Source organism: Hoplias malabaricus, chromosome 8, assembly GCF_029633855.1.
Source record: "Hoplias malabaricus isolate fHopMal1 chromosome 8, fHopMal1.hap1, whole genome shotgun sequence".
In the NCBI taxonomy this organism is placed as follows: domain Eukaryota; kingdom Metazoa; phylum Chordata; class Actinopteri; order Characiformes; family Erythrinidae; genus Hoplias; species Hoplias malabaricus.
The window spans coordinates 30,203,231-30,219,088 of NC_089807.1; the positions used below are offsets into that span (position 1 = coordinate 30,203,231).

Here is a 15,858-nt window from a genome sequence, read left to right on the forward strand (position 1 = left end):
AACTGCCCAACTGCAGTATTAAATAGCTCTCTTTTAACAACAGCCAGGGGTGTCATTTATAAGGAATAGGAGTGATTTAAACCCTTATGTAGTTAAGGCTAAAACAAAGCTAATGAGGTGCATTATGAGCCTTATTAAAACAACAAAAGTAACTTATGAACAAGGCAATAATGCCTTTGGGGGCAGTGTAAGTTAATGCTATTTTCTAGCTTGAGTCCAGGTTGTTTTCATCTATGGACGACTTACACTTACAGCTCAAGCAAAAGTTAACAATAAACTTTTGTAATTAAAGGTGCAATCAGTCATTTTTACTAGCCAAATGTAGCACATAACATTTATGAAAAGATATTTGTGTTGTGACCCAAGTCCCAGGAGAGGGAACAGAGGGTGCTCACTAAATCCTTGCTGCTGCTGGGGCACAGCCTCCCCTGGCAAATAATTATCCTGGAAAGAAGCCAGAGCTTGGACCCAGGAAGTGGAGTGGTGGCTGTGGCCATATGACTCTCATATGATTTGGTTTCATCCCTGGGTCTCTATTCTCTATTAATGAGAAACACATGAAGATGTGCCAAATGGTAAAAAGGGCTGGGGGGAGTTGAGAAGAGGTAATAAAATAGAGGAAGAAATACATACAGTCGTTTTATAATAAAATATTTTTTTTATTATTATTTACAATCTGTGAAGTGTATTATGTAGGAAGTAGGGCAGTATTTTGGACAGAGCCCCAAATTTCCCAGATATGAGATGCTCCTCTCTTTCTGTTTCCCATTGGATTGTGGGATAATAGTGTCCATCTTTACTGTACTCAACAATCAACTTGTTCTAAGTGTGCATTGTGGAGGTTTTTAGGTACACTCAACTTCGACATTTGTAACTGAAGGAACACCTACCTAGTATCTACAGTCATTGTCCGTTTTATCAAATCAAATTTATTTGTATAGCGCTTTTTACAACTGATGTTGTCACAAAGCAGCTTCATAGAATTCCAGTAAAGACAAACTTTTAACATGAAATGTAAGAATGTAAAGAATGTAAAAAAATCCCCAGGAGTGCAAGCCAAGGGCGACAGTGGAAAGGAAAAACTCCCTCAGCTGAGGAAGAAACCTTGGGAGGAACCAAGGCTCACAAGGGGTGACCTATCCTTCTCTGGTCAATCTACTGGTAGTAATAGTTAGGAGAAAACTTCAATGTAGGGTGGGCAGTGCCAAGGCAATTGGTGGTGGCTGGAGCGTGGGCAGCTGGTCTGAAGCATGGAGGAGGAGCTCAACAGTCATCCATCAGTGTCAAGTCGGATAGGTGGGCGGTCATTTACTCGGAAAAAGGTAAAGGGATGGAATTAGTTTTAAATTGTTTGGTGTTTGTAAAGCAGAGAATGTGAACATTTCCAGAGTGTGGCTAATGACTCCAGCAAATTTGACTATGAAAGCTTTAACTAAAAGGAGAGAACCAGAAGGACACACAGATGCGGGACCATCATGAAACACTAGCATCCTTTTGATCCACTGTCAACAAACCTGAGTAATCGCGTGAAGCGGGGGGACGACAGCAGCGTCTCAGTTTACTATAATTCCCTGTGTCCATGGACCCCCCGGATCTGCCGCCTTTATCTATGGGGGGGGGGTATTAACTACCAAAAGCTAAACTAAACAAATGAGTTTTTAGCCTAGATTTGAAGATTGTGACTGTGTCTGAGTCCCGAACATTTTCTGGAAGATCTTTCCAGAGTTGGGGGGCTTTATGAGAAAAAGCTCTTCCCCCAGCTGAGGCCTTCTGAATTCTGGGAACTATTAAAAATCCAGTATTCTGTGATCTGAGTAAATGTGGAGGCTCATAATAGGAAATAGTATCTTGAAGGTATTTCGGAGGCAACAGGCAGACAATGAAGTGATGACAGAACTGGGCTGATATGTTTACATTTTCTAGATTTGGTGAGGACCCTGGCTGCAGCATTTTGAACTAGTTGTTTACTTAAATTTCTGCTTGTGCATCCTGACAGGACTGCCTTACTATAGTCAAGCCTAGAAATAATAAAGGCATATACTAATGTTTCTGTGTCCTGCAGGAATAAGGCATTTCTAATCTTGGCGATGTTGCGAAGATGTAAAAAAGCTATCCTAATGATACTGCCTATGTGCTGATCAAGTGATGAATACAGAATATTGGGGTCTATCGTATCGAAAGCTGGCTGAGGTCAAGAAGCACCAACAGGGATACATGGCCATGATCAGAGGCAAGAAGAAGATCGTTTGTTATCTTGACTAGCGCTATCTCAGTGTTATTATGGGGCCTGAATCCAGATTGGAATTTTTCATGCATATGATTCTTGTGTAGATATGAACTAAGTTGTTGAGCCACAGCTTTTTCTAAGATCTTGGATATAAATGGCAAATTAAAAATAGGCCTGTAATTAGACAATGTGCTAGCATCAAGATTTGGTTTCTTGATCATAGGTTTAATAACTGCTAGTTTAAAAGCTTTGGGTACATGGCCCAGGCTAAGGGATGAGTTTACTATAGTTTAAAGAGGATTGATAATAGCTGGTAGTACTACTTTAAATAATTCTGTGGGAATTGCATCAAGTGTGCAAGTTGTACAGTTTGCGGAGGTGATAATCTTCTCTAGTTCTAACTGTGGGAGCGGGTAAATGGTTTCAAGTCTTTCTTTTACAATTACAATATTTTTTATATCAGCCACGTCAGATGACAGCCAGGTCAGATTTAATACCTGCCTGATTTTTTATAGTTCTAGAAAACACACTGAACAGTACTCTAGGATTATTTTTATTATTGGACATCAGTTGCACTCACCACATATGAGCACTTTGTAGTTTTAAAATTACCGACTGTAGTCCTGTTTTTCTGCACGTTGTCTTATCATCATTTCACCTTGCTCTTGACCCACACAGGACCACCACAGAGAAGATATTACTTGAATGGTGGATCATTCTCAGTGCTGCAGTGACACTGGCATGGTGGTGAAGTGTTAGTGTGTTTTGCACTGGACTGTAAACTGAAAATGACCTGTTGGAAGCTGATGTTATCCTATAAAGAACTGTGCAAACGTCCCCATTAAAACCCTTGATGTAACAAAGAACATCGGAATTGTGTTGCAAAAATATAAACACTCTTTGTGTAGGCTAGCAGGGCATAACAATTCTGCAGTCATTTCTTTATCCCGGCTGTGAGCCTCACAGCAGAAGAGACGCGAAATGAGGAGCAGCAAGCACACTCAGCTAACAAGGCTGTCCATGTCAAGCAGTGGAAGCATGGGGCCGAATGAATCTATTCTGATGATGCAGAGTTTGCGAGCAGAGGCTCTACGCTAAATTGAGGGCATTAATGAGGCCCTTTTTCAAAGCTGCAGGCTGCTCCGAGAGGCCTCCCATTACCTGCATTTGTGCAAGAGATTGAGAGCACTCAGAGATTTGATAGATTTATAGATTTCAAGGCGCATACCATTACTGTGCAATAACAGTGGATGGGTTTTATGAATATAGTTTGACAGACTGAAAGCTCTTTCTGGCTTCTTTGTAAGGAGGCCTCCAATGTACACTTGAACGGTTTGCAGCTGAGAGTGAAGCAGTCAGCAAATCTGAGGCCATGGCTATCTCCTGAAAAAAGATAGCTTAAGGTAGTGGGGCTCTACCACAAGTGGAGGCGTTTAAGAATTTCAGGGTCTTGCTCATGAGTGATAGGAAGAGGGATTTTGAGATCACTGTTGTGTAGCTGTAACAGCTGCAGTAATGTAGCTGTAGCGGACTGTAGTGTTAGCAAAGCTCTCAATTTACAGGCCAATCGGAGTCCCCCTATGGTCATGAGCTTTCTCCTGGACACTTCCCACTGGAGGTATACCAGCCACGGTCAACTGGGTAGACCCAGGACCTGCGGGAGGGATCATGTCTCCTGGCAGACTTTGGAACTCCTGGGGATACCCGAGGAAGAGCTGGTGGAAGCTTGATGGAAGCTAGGGGAAAGACATTCATTCATTATCTGTAACCGCTTATCCAATTCAGGGTCGCGGTGGGTCCAGAGCCTACCTGGAATCATTGGCCGCAAGGTGGGAATACACCCTGGAGGGGGCGCCAGTCCTTCACAGGGCAACACACACACTTTTGAGTCGCCAATCCACCTACCAACGTGTGTTTTTGGACTGTGGGAGGAAACCAGAGCACATGGGGAGAACACACCAACTCCTCACAGACAGTCACCGGGCGCGGGAATCGAACCCACAACCTCCAAGCCCCTGGAGCTGTGTGACTGCGACACTACCTGCTGCACCACCGTGCCGCCCTAGGGGAAAGATATGACTGGGCTTTTTTGTTTGCAATGTTGCCAGCACTTGGATTAAGTGGAAAAGAAGAGGTGAGGAGAAGAAACAGAAAGCTCTATATTAATATTTTGTGATTGAATGCATATGATAGAGTGGCATGGTGCCGGCAAATGCACTACATGTAAAAAGGTTATAAACAGCCCTTATCATTTGTGAATTCAAATATTAGGTGCACTCATTTTAGGTATGGACATTAAAGAGGGCAAAAAGTTTGTGCTGTGGAGCAGTGAAATGGCATTTTCTGGAATAATGATGCACCAGCCTTCTTTAGTTACTGTTGACACAGCAGTCAGTCTTTCAGTTCAGGCTACTTGGTAGCTTCCAGAACATTTATACTAAGACTGTGTCAGAAACGGCTCCCTATTCACGTTTTAGGGCACTATTGTTTGTGTTGAGTGGCAGAATCCTAAAGTGTAATTCGAGCATGATTTTGAGGGCACTACAATGTCCCACAATGCACTCATTATTTATAGAAAACGTTGTTACTAAGCAACTGTCAGATGTCTGCCCTACCAGTTTTTATTTCTCTGTCTACTTATTTGCTTTTTTGCTCCCAGCTAAGCTTCTTTGTTTTCTTTTCCCCATGTGTTTTGGGCCCTCATGCTGTTAGCCACTCCCCTTTCATGTGCCTCAATTACTTCCAGGTGTTTTGAATTCCTTGCTAGTTTATGAGCCCTTTCCCCAGTCTCAGTGTTTGTCCACCATTTAAAGTTTGTTGTTCTACTCTGTGTTGGGCGCGCTCTGTTTAGTTAGCTTTTTAAGACTTCTTGTTTTCTTTAGGTCTAAATATTTAGTCAGCTCTCTTGGTCTCACTGTTTAGTTTGCTCTCTAGGTTTCTGTTAATGTCTCTATATGGGCTTTCCATCCACAAAGGTTTTGTGATGCTCATAAAAACCTGAATGGAAAAAAAACACTGAAATATTGCATATTGCAAAAAGTGTTTTACGCTTGGAAAAGGTGGAAAAGTGTGACTATCGTTAAAATGCAAATGCCCAAAATAGTGATGGAAATGTGTTTTACGAACAAACAATGATGTTGAGAGCTCTGGACTGACCCCGTGACCACAGGCTTTTAACAGACACCCTCCCCCTCCTCAATTCCTCATCTCTCCTCTCCTTACACTTTCTATTTCTATTTTCTATTCTATTCTCACATCAGTAACACCCAAAGGTCTTATTTTAGAGCATATGTAGATTATTGTACATATACAGCACAGTGCAAAAGTCAGAGACTAGACAACATTTATTTACTGTCCTCCAAAAACATTAAGAACCAGCTCTAAACAACAGAAACAACACAGGCGTCCCAAAAATAAATATTAAATGAAGCTTTTTTGGTATTAAGTGTGTTTTTGATATAAATGTCTGTAAAAAATGTATTGTTATCAAAGCATAAACCCTCTCAGATCTTTCCCTCATTTTGATGCCACACCTGATCATAGAGCTGACGTCATCTGGAGTTTATCCTTCAAAGTGCTGTGGACAGAAATACGACTCATTTCATTTATTTATTTTTATTTTTTTTCAGAAATATTTTTTTTGTTTGCAATTCAGTGGCGATCGTTTTGGATGTAAACACAGCTTGTGTTAGTTAGCTCTCTAGGTTTTGTTTAGGTCTATGCTTATTGAGCTTTCTAGGTTTTTGTTTAGGTCTATGTTTAATGAGCTCTCTAGGTCTTTGTTTAATGAGCTCTCTGGGTCATTGTTTAGGCCTTTGTTTAATGAGATCTCCAGGTCTTTGTTTGAGTCTCTGTATTTCGCTCTCTAGGTCTCTGTATGGATCTTCATGTCTATGTCTTTTGTCTAGGTCCATTGTTACCTTTATTCAGTGTTTTGAGTTTCCTATTTTCTCATCTCTCTTTTGAGTCTAAACATAATCTTTGTAGCATTATGGTGGTCCCACTCATTTTCTTTTGATTAGTATTCTTTGTAGTTTGTTACCTGTTGTTACACTTTGTCTTCCTTTTATAGGTCCAGGCCCATTGTTATATTATGTTATATTTAGATTCATGTTCTAAAGATTATTAGTTGTTTGTTTGGGTTTGTCTCCTCTTGGCTATTTGGTCTTGTTTTCTTGTTTATTTTGTGTAAAAATAAAACCTTTCCTGTGCTTACTTCTGTCTGCTTGTACTTGGTGTGACAGTGGAAATGTCTGAATTCACTTGGCTTTGTTTCTTAGCTCTATGAAGTGAACTATACAGTCCCCACTAAATAGCACACCACTAATGAGGCATTAGGGAACCATTTCAGTCACAGCCTTTGAGAATAAAACATTTAGTCATGTGAAGGAAAATTTAGATAGGGCCCCTTCTACTCTTCTGGGAAGACGTGTGACAAAAATCTCCTTTCTTATTTATATATTTATTTATTTATTTATTTGTATGTTTGAAGATTTCATGACATTCAGCCACAAGAGCAATTAAGAGGTCAGATATTGATGTTAGATGATTAGTTCTGGATCACAAACAGCACTCCATCCCACTCATCCCAAAAGTATTGGTGGGAAACTCCATTACTCCAGAGCCCCAGAGCCTAATGCTGTGTGCACAGTTGAATGTCTGTCCGCAATAGAAAAATGTAAGTAAATTTAACTAATCAAACTGTGTGATCACTCGATTAGGAACACCTACCTTGTATCTATACTCATTGTTCATTTGATCAGCTCCACTGACCATACAGGAGCACTTTGTTGTTCTACAATTACAGTCCACCTGTTTTTCTGCATTATCTAAACCCCACTTCACCCTGCTCTTCAATGCTCAGAACCCCCACAAGACCACCACAGAGCAGGTATAATATGGGGACGGACCATTCTCAGCGCTGCAGTATGTAGTAGTGGTGTATTAGCGCTGGTACAAGTGGATCAGACACAGCAATGCTGCTTGGCCCTTTTAAACACTTGGCTTTTTGACAAGTATCATTCCACATGTTCAGCTACATGTGAAGATAAACACAGATGGAGAGCTGGGTAATTATATAAATTGTGTACTGTGTTTGTCTACATGCACATTGTACTAATTGTACTGATCTTTTCATGCTTTACGAACATGTAACAAAGAGCCTGTGGCTAGGTCTTCTTCATTAAGAGATGTTTGACAGCTTCACTAATGACTGCACTGTGGTCATTATGAAGAAAGAACATGCTCTAGCGGATAGCAAGCGGTAACGTGTTAGCCATGACCCAATTATCACAACATGTTCATCACGTGCTAATTACACATATCTATATATACATCCACATAGACTTGACACGATAATGAAGCATTGGTGTATGTTCTCTCACACTTCAGGTTAAGGTTTAGCCAACAGAGACCAACTCTTGATTTTAAAGGAAGATTAGTTAGTATTTTCACCTTAAAATTACAGCTTCAAAATCGTTGTAATGCTTTACTGACCTGTTATAGGGAGAACAGAGCCGTTGCTAGTCCAGGTTCAGCACTGCAGAAACTGCATTATGCAACTTTTGGAGGAGGGTAGGAAGCTTCTGCTTCAAATGCACTCGTTAAGAGGGAGAAAAGTGTGTTTTACTGCAACTGTGGCAGCTTACCATTTAGAACCAAAGCTGTGTTCCCTGAGATTAAGTCACAGCCTCTATTCATTTCTAACATCTCCCTTAGCTTCTGAGAATGTTTAAAGGCTATTGTTTGAAGAGACAGGACAGCAAAGCGTGTTTTGCTTCACCCAGGCCTGCTCAGATCCTGTTTCACACTTGGTTGATCTGCAAGAAAAAAGATAGACTATTTTACTGAGGGTGCATGTGATAACACAACCTTACAAATTACATCTCAACAAAGACGTCAGAGTGGGTGTGTCAGGCAGAGAGAGGATAGAGAAACCAGGGTGGTTAACAAAAGGCTTATTTCACACTCCTCTCAGGCACTTTTGGCATAGAAGCAAAAGTATTTTATGATTCCAAGTTATGTGCCCTGAGTGATCATTTCATGACAAAACCTAGAGAAAAAATTTAGGGAATGTCTGCCCAGTCAATCCCCAAGGATTCATGACGGGGGAGTTACATTTTTTAAACATTTTCAAAATAAAGTTTGATGTTTGCAAACATTATTGCAAAAACAGCACATAACCCTTGAATTACAGTGTTTGCATGGAATTCTACTATTTTATTGGGCCCTAAGAAAATTGCAGAATATTACTAAAACATATTGCACATGTAGTGACACTAGACGTACTTTGTAAATATAAAGCTACAATCTTTATGCTTTTCTAAAATGGAAAATGTAAAAGATGCTTTTATTGTCATGTGGCAATTAATACACACACACACACACACACACACGATTATGGGCAGATAACTTCCACCCCAGAATAGCAGGCAGCTTGGGGAGGAGTTTTGGGTTAGGTACCATGCATGTTAAGGTGTAAGAAAGCATTGTTCCTTCATGCCAGTCCAGGGGATTGAAACAGTAGCCTTCCAGACCAAGCCCTCTTCTCTAAACTTCAGGCTACAGCTACATCCATTTATGGCTGCCTCATAAAAGTGCAATTATGTAGTTTTACTACATAATTGTAACATAAAAGTAATGCAGATTTCGGCACAGTTGCAACAAACAAGATTACACATACAAACTGGATGTCTGTGGAATTGAGTTACCTCAGTTGCTTGAAAACACTGTAATACACTCTTAGAACAAGAGCTACAGAGAGGTACATTATTGGCACTAAAAGTGTAAATGTACTTTAAAGGTACAATAGTGTTTAAAAGTACAGCTGTGTTCCCTAAAGTTACATTACATCCTCCTCTCCAGAAAGAGAGGTGAATATTTTTAATCTTTCATTATAAAACTGTGTCAAATATATGAACATGATATAAGTCCTGGAGATTAAATAGGGTGTATGAAATCATTCATTCATTCATTCATTCATTATCTGTAACCACTTATCCAGTTCAGGGGCACGGTGGGTCCAGAGCCTACCTGGAATCATTGGGCGCAAGGCGGGAACACACCCTGGAGGGGGCGCCAGTCCTTCACAGGGCAACACAGACACACACGGACAATTTTGAGTCACCAATCCACCTACCAACGTGTGTTTTTTGGACTGTGGGAGGAAACCAGAGCACCCGGAGGAAACCCATGCAGACACCGGGAGAACACACCAACTCCTCACAGACAGTCACCCGGAGCGGGAATTGAACCCACAACCTCCAGGCCCCTGGCGCTGTGTGACTGCGACACTACCTGCTGCACCACTGTGCCGCCCTGTATGAAATCAACAATTGTAAAATCTACAATTATTATATAATAAGATACAAAGGTGCAGAATATGTACCTTTGAAGGTATCACAACGGTGACAGCAAAAGTTACACCACAATGACAGTGTTTTTCTAAGTGTAGGCGCATGATTTGGAATTATTTAATTCATTAATTCATTCATTTTTTGTAATCACTTAGAGTGTAGGGTTGTGGAGGGTCTGGAACCTACCTGGAATCACTGGGCTGATTGTATTTGACAAAAATAATATTAAAATTCAAACAGAAATAACAATCAAAATCCTTACCTTCTAGATACTATACATGAACTTGTTCAAGTAATTATGTAAAACAAAAAATCCTTGTAACACATCAACTTTTCTGAAGCAAAGCTGCATAGATAATGTTCATGGCATCAGTGGACACTGTCATTATGAGATATATAGTAGAGAGAGAGAGAGAGAGAGAGAGAGAGAGTTTTTATCTGTTATATAAGAACCGTGTAATGAGGTTACTTACCCACAAAAAAGCCTTTCATAAGATTCATATTCTCCTGCTAAATAATTAATGTAAAATGTGTGTGTGTGTGTGTTAGGCTACTACCCCTGAAGAATATTTAAATATTTAATTGTCGCTAGAAATGTAGACAATGAAAATATTTATTAGCTGCCGCCCTATGTTAAACAAAGAACTTTATATGTGCTAACCAAGTGTACATATAGGAAACCCTATGTAAAGCCTGCATCTTCTTTCTTGTATACTACACAATATGTCCAAATGCACACAGTGTTTGCAGTAACAACTTGTGACTTTCAGTAAAGGATTTAAACTTTGTGTTAAAACTTTCTAAGGATTTGGTTGCATTCAGCCACAAGAGCATTAGAGAAGTCTCTATGTGTGGTGGCTCAAAAGTGCCCCTTTCTAGTGATGAGACTTGCCTATGGAGCTGTGTGTACAGTTGATTACCCGTGTCAGAATTGTTCACAGTGGTTGTAAAAAAAAACAGATATCTGAAGTCGTTAATGCCTCTAATCTCAGGAAGTTACATGAAATGGTTGTAGATATGTTGGCAAATGATTTCAACAGTGTTTTATTATAGTTTGTGATAAGCATAATATGTTTTTATTCTATTAAGGCTGAGGCACATTTTGATAAACAGTTTAGTTTTACTTGTATAACTAAAAAACGTATGGTCATTAAGACATTCCCAAAATTATCATGTTTGGCTGAAAGTGTGAAATTATTTAATTTAATATCTCATACTACACAACTCATGTTATAAGTGGATACAATTTTTCTCAATTAGAGAGAGAGAGAGAGAAATTATAAACTACAAAAATAAATATTTATTAAATAATGTCCTTTTTGCCCTCTTGCCATTAGCATGAATGCTAGTTACCCATTGCTAATAATATCCTTGAAAACTAAACCCTATTACTCATTTAGACCATTGTCAGCCAATAAAACTTGTAAAATAAAATGAAGCTGGCAACTGGATACAGGAAGTAGGAGACAATAGTTGCAACCCGCAGCTGTCCACTGACCATTTTCAGTGACTGAGATTTGAGTGGTCGTTATCTATCGCTAACTAGGTAGCAGACAACGAGCAGTTCTCACTTCTGCACAGGCGCATAACACAGTATTTTTAAAAGATTTCTTCAGTATCTTTTAAAAGATTTAAAGCTCTTCTGAAATTTCAAATGTGGTCTTAGATATATGTTTTTGAATATAATATAGTCTTTCACTAGTTGACTGGATGAACCCATAAAGCAGTATTGACTAGTTGACCTACTGGTGGCTGCCCTGGCCGTGGTTGCTATAGAGTGGTGGCTGGTACTTACAGAATGGCGGCCACCAGCAGTGAGAGACTCTGAGCGACAGAATGGCGGCCACCAGCAGTGAGAGACTCTGAGCGACAGAATGGCGAACTGTCAGAGCCACCATGGCGAATGGCTGCTGTTTCTTGCAGTTTAAATGGCACTCCACACATGGAATTATTTTTTCCCACAATCAGTTATTAACGATTAATATTAAACATTATTTTAAACATAAATACTTCAACCAGTTAATTAGGACATTTTCATGTTGCATCCCCATAACTGGATTTGAGGAAGTTTTGGATATTTACGGAAGGTATCTTTTGGATATATAAGGGATTATGCCTTGTTCTCAATGAATTTTTATTAATTCATGAAACACACACCTCCAGACTGAACATGCGGTTCAACTCTGCCGCCAAGAGAGAAGAGGAGAAGAAGGGAGGACAGGAGAAAAAATGAGGAGGAGAGAAGGAGGAGGCTCTAGTCTTCTGGACGTATGCTGTGGGATGGGTGTGAGGGTGACTGTGTGTATGGCTTCTGAAGACACGGAACTTCATGTGTGCTTCAACGGAGAAAGTGAAGAGGGATTCGCTGCAGGAGAATTAAAACCTAAATCCCCGTCATTCTTAGATTCGCTGTCTTTCTCCCGCCTATAGACCTTCCATCAGAGCAGAAGAGCGTGAGTAATGACAAAAAGTAGAAAAGACTGTAGACGAGTACGTTAGCTAAAACATCCAGCTAGCTAGCTCCCTTAGAGATTCACAATCTCTGTCCGGGGTGAGCTGCTGTTCGTTTACCACTAACGGGCTCGTGGTTTCTTTTTACTTTACAGTATATTCTATCTAAGGCTGAAATTTTCAGAATGTGCCCTGTCATCCAGAGAAAGTGAACAAAGAAAGGTAGATTTAGTATTAGCTTCCAGGCAGTTGAAGTACGTTTCGGCGTTAGCCGTCATGCTAACTGTCAACTGTCAACACAGCTGTTTATATGATTATAACTTGTGTATAAAGCAAACGTTAAGTTAGCTAGTTGTACCTACAAGGTTAGATAAACGCTTAAAGGGTTATTACATTTGTACGTAGTCAAAACTGGGTTATATCAGTAAGCAAAGTTTTCCAGAATGGTTTGGTGTGCAAATTCCTGTTCTAAATAAGCCTTAGAAATGTTTGGAAATATTTGACTGTAGTGGTGATAGGAACCGGACGTCAAATGTCTCTAGATAAAGAATTAAATAGTTTGATTATAAGTGCATTGTCTAATGTCTACATTGTTGTTTTTGTATATTGATCAGCCACAACATTAAAATCGACTCTTCTTTTTAAACTCATTTTCTATTTAATAAGCGTCACTGAATATATACCTGCACTTTGTAGTTTGACAATAATAAACCATAGTCAGTTTGCTGCTCTGTATAATGTTAGCCCCCTTTTACCCAGTTTTTCAATGATCTGGACCACAAAAGAGAAGGTATTATTTAGGTTCCTAGGGTTGTCAGTTCAGACCCCAACTGTCTGTTGGAGTTTGGTGTGTTCTCAATGTGTTTGCATAGGTTTTCTTTTGGTGTTTCTGTTTCCTTCCATAGTCCAAATACACATACTGGTAGGTGGATTGGCTATTAAGATTTTCCACAGGTGTGAGTGACTGCGATACTCTGTGAGGTACTGGCACTGTGTAAGGTGTGTGTTCCTCAGTGATTCTGTGTAGGACCTGCACCCACTGCAAATATGAATAGGATAAAGCAGTTACAGATAATGTATTAATTCATAATTCTCAGTGCTACAGTGACATTGACGTGGTGGTGAGTTTGCCTGTGCTGAACTGGTTTGAGTGAATCAGACACAGCAGTGCTGCCAGAGTTTTTAAACAACATCCAAATCAAACCAAAAATATCCAGTCAGCATTGTCTTGTGTCCACTGATGAAAGATCAGAGGACGACCCACACAAACTGTGCAGCAACATATGATCAACTGTACAGGGAAGACCAATGAGGTTGGTGTATCCAGTTTTGTGGACAGTGAGTGAGAGCACAGTGCTTTTTAAAACTACAGCAGCACTGTTGTGTCTGATCCATTTTTTCCAACGCAAAACACACTAACACACCACCACTAAGTTAGCGTCACTGCTGTGCTGAGAATGAGAATGATCAGCCACAAAAATAATGCCTACTCTGTGGTGGACCAGAGCATTGAAGACAGAGTATAAAGTGCATGTATGTGGTCAGTGGAGCTGATAAAATGGCCAATGTTTGTAGAGACAAGGAGGTAATTTAAAGGTACTGGCTAACCATTGGGTTGGATAGTTTTATGCTAAGCTTTTAATCTGCAAAGATCTACAAATGCAGGCCTTTGGGAGGCAAAATATTAAAAAATTTGCGAAATAGAAATTATTTCTGATTAGAACTATTTTGCCTTTATTTAATATTACATTTCAACACTTAGAAAACCTGTTTAGCTTCACTGATTGTTTTGGACGGCAAATAAAACTATGTTGGTGTTGTACATATCATGAGCAATTGTCGCCAAGTAAAAGAAAGTTATAAGTTGTTGAACTTCTCTGGAATGCTCTAGAGTAGATCTTAACAATCGAATTATCCTTTAACAAAATGGCCTCTTACCAAACCTGGTTAAATTCTGGATCATTGAGCTGATGATTTGACATTGTTGTATAGAGTTATTCACTTACATGTTATTGTATGAATAGTTTCGTGAACTTACAAGAGGGGCTGAATATGTTCTTCCTATTATTAGTTAACCTACGCAAAATCTATGCTTGAATCATTTTCTTGATATTGTAACTCTGACATTATGATATGACATTGTGAAGTGGCCATGGAGTACATTATTAACTGTCCTGTTTTGGATAACATTACTAAAGCACATAATACAAGAATTCCAATATTTTGCAAAAATTACCTTCTGAATTGAATGCTCATTATTTATCAAATATATTTCCAAAAATAATGCTAGCCTTAAAAAGCGACATTGCAATATGTAAGCAAGCCCCGGTAAACTTCCTATCCAATCCAGTAGATCAGGATTTGAGATGATCTAGGGCTGGACAGTTATACAGTATCCATATATATATATATCGCAATATAAAATATTTCAATAACAATTATATGATTTTTAAACACATTTTCAATAATTTAATTCACATTATTTACAGAATCTGTCACTGGCTGGGCACTGCTGCCATTTCAGTGCACTGAATTAAAAATTTAGTTTAAAAATATTAATATCAACAATGCCAGTATGTTTATTTTTGATTGTGATATCATGTTTCATGTTTGTTCTTGGAAGTTTTTCAGTGGACTTTATACTGTTCATATCGATATCAGAATTATATTGTATCATATCAAACAAAAAGGTGTATGTTTAGAAATGAACAAAGACTCGCCAAGTTTGACTTTTGTTATTTTAAAAATATTGTAATTTTCATTTTTAATAATTAATTAATATTTTACCTAAAATGTGTTGCTGTACTATGGAAGAAAACACATTAAATAGGCTGGTCTGATCTACCTGACCGGTCATGTGTAGTGTCATACTGAACAGCTATTATAAAATCTTGGCCTTTTACCTGGATCCAAGTTCTGGATTTAAAGTTAATTTCCAATAAAAGTTTTCCCTATATTTATAAAACACAATTAAATATTGTAAATTCTTTTTGTCAGTGACAGAGACTTAAAAGTTCAAGGGAATTAACAAAGATGGAGATATTGTGGTCATAGTTATTCTGATGATGATGATGCTTTTGTGGCTTATATAATCTCCATAGAAACATATTATTTCAAATGGAATGTTCTGGACCAGTTGCACACATCAGCTTTAAATACATTTTGCAAAATTATCTAACTTTTCTGTAAATGGTATTTGCATGTAAATGGAAACATTATCCATGCCTTTATGATAAAGTCTAAATAAATACATCATGTACTGTAATGGGCGGCACGGTGGTGCACGCAGTCACCCAGCTCCAGGGACGTGGAGGTTGTGGGTTGAAGTCCCGCTCCAGGTGACTGTCTGTGAGGAGTTTGGTGTGTTCTCCCTGTGTCCGCGTTGGTCTCCTCCAACGGTCCAAAAACACATGTTGGTAGGTGGATTGGTGACTCAAAAGTGTCCATAAATGTGAGTGTGTTACATCTGTTGCCCTGTGGGCAACTCCTGCCTTGTGTTCCATCCATGCACCCAATGATTCTGGGTGGGTTCCGGACCCACCACAGAATGGGCAGTTGCAGACAATGAATGAATGAATGAATGAATATACTGTACTTATCCGTACAGTGTACAGTAGGATCTAAGCTCTTGCCACATCTAGCCTGTTCTCTAGTGTGGCTCTATGGCAGAAAGATTCACTCTACAACTAGGAAGATTCCATCTGAGGTATTTGTGATACTGTGTCTGAGTCTCATTATCTGATTCGCTTGAAGTAATTGGTTTTCTGAGATTCTTGATTTGTGTTTTCTGAAGTGACGTTTTGCTACGTGAGCAGACTCCCCACA

The 15,858-nt window shown here is 39.3% G+C and overlaps 1 protein-coding gene across 1 annotated transcript in view; it reads left to right on the top strand.

The window, feature by feature from the left end:
• The first annotated feature begins 11,838 nt into the window (after positions 1-11,838).
• Positions 11,839-15,858, top strand: part of micu1 (mitochondrial calcium uptake 1) — a 73,292-nt gene continuing 69,272 nt past the window's right edge. The window contains exon 1 of the mRNA XM_066679488.1: positions 11,839-12,035. The gene's annotated coding sequence lies outside the window, so the exon portion shown is untranslated. The remainder of the gene's footprint in view (positions 12,036-15,858) is intronic.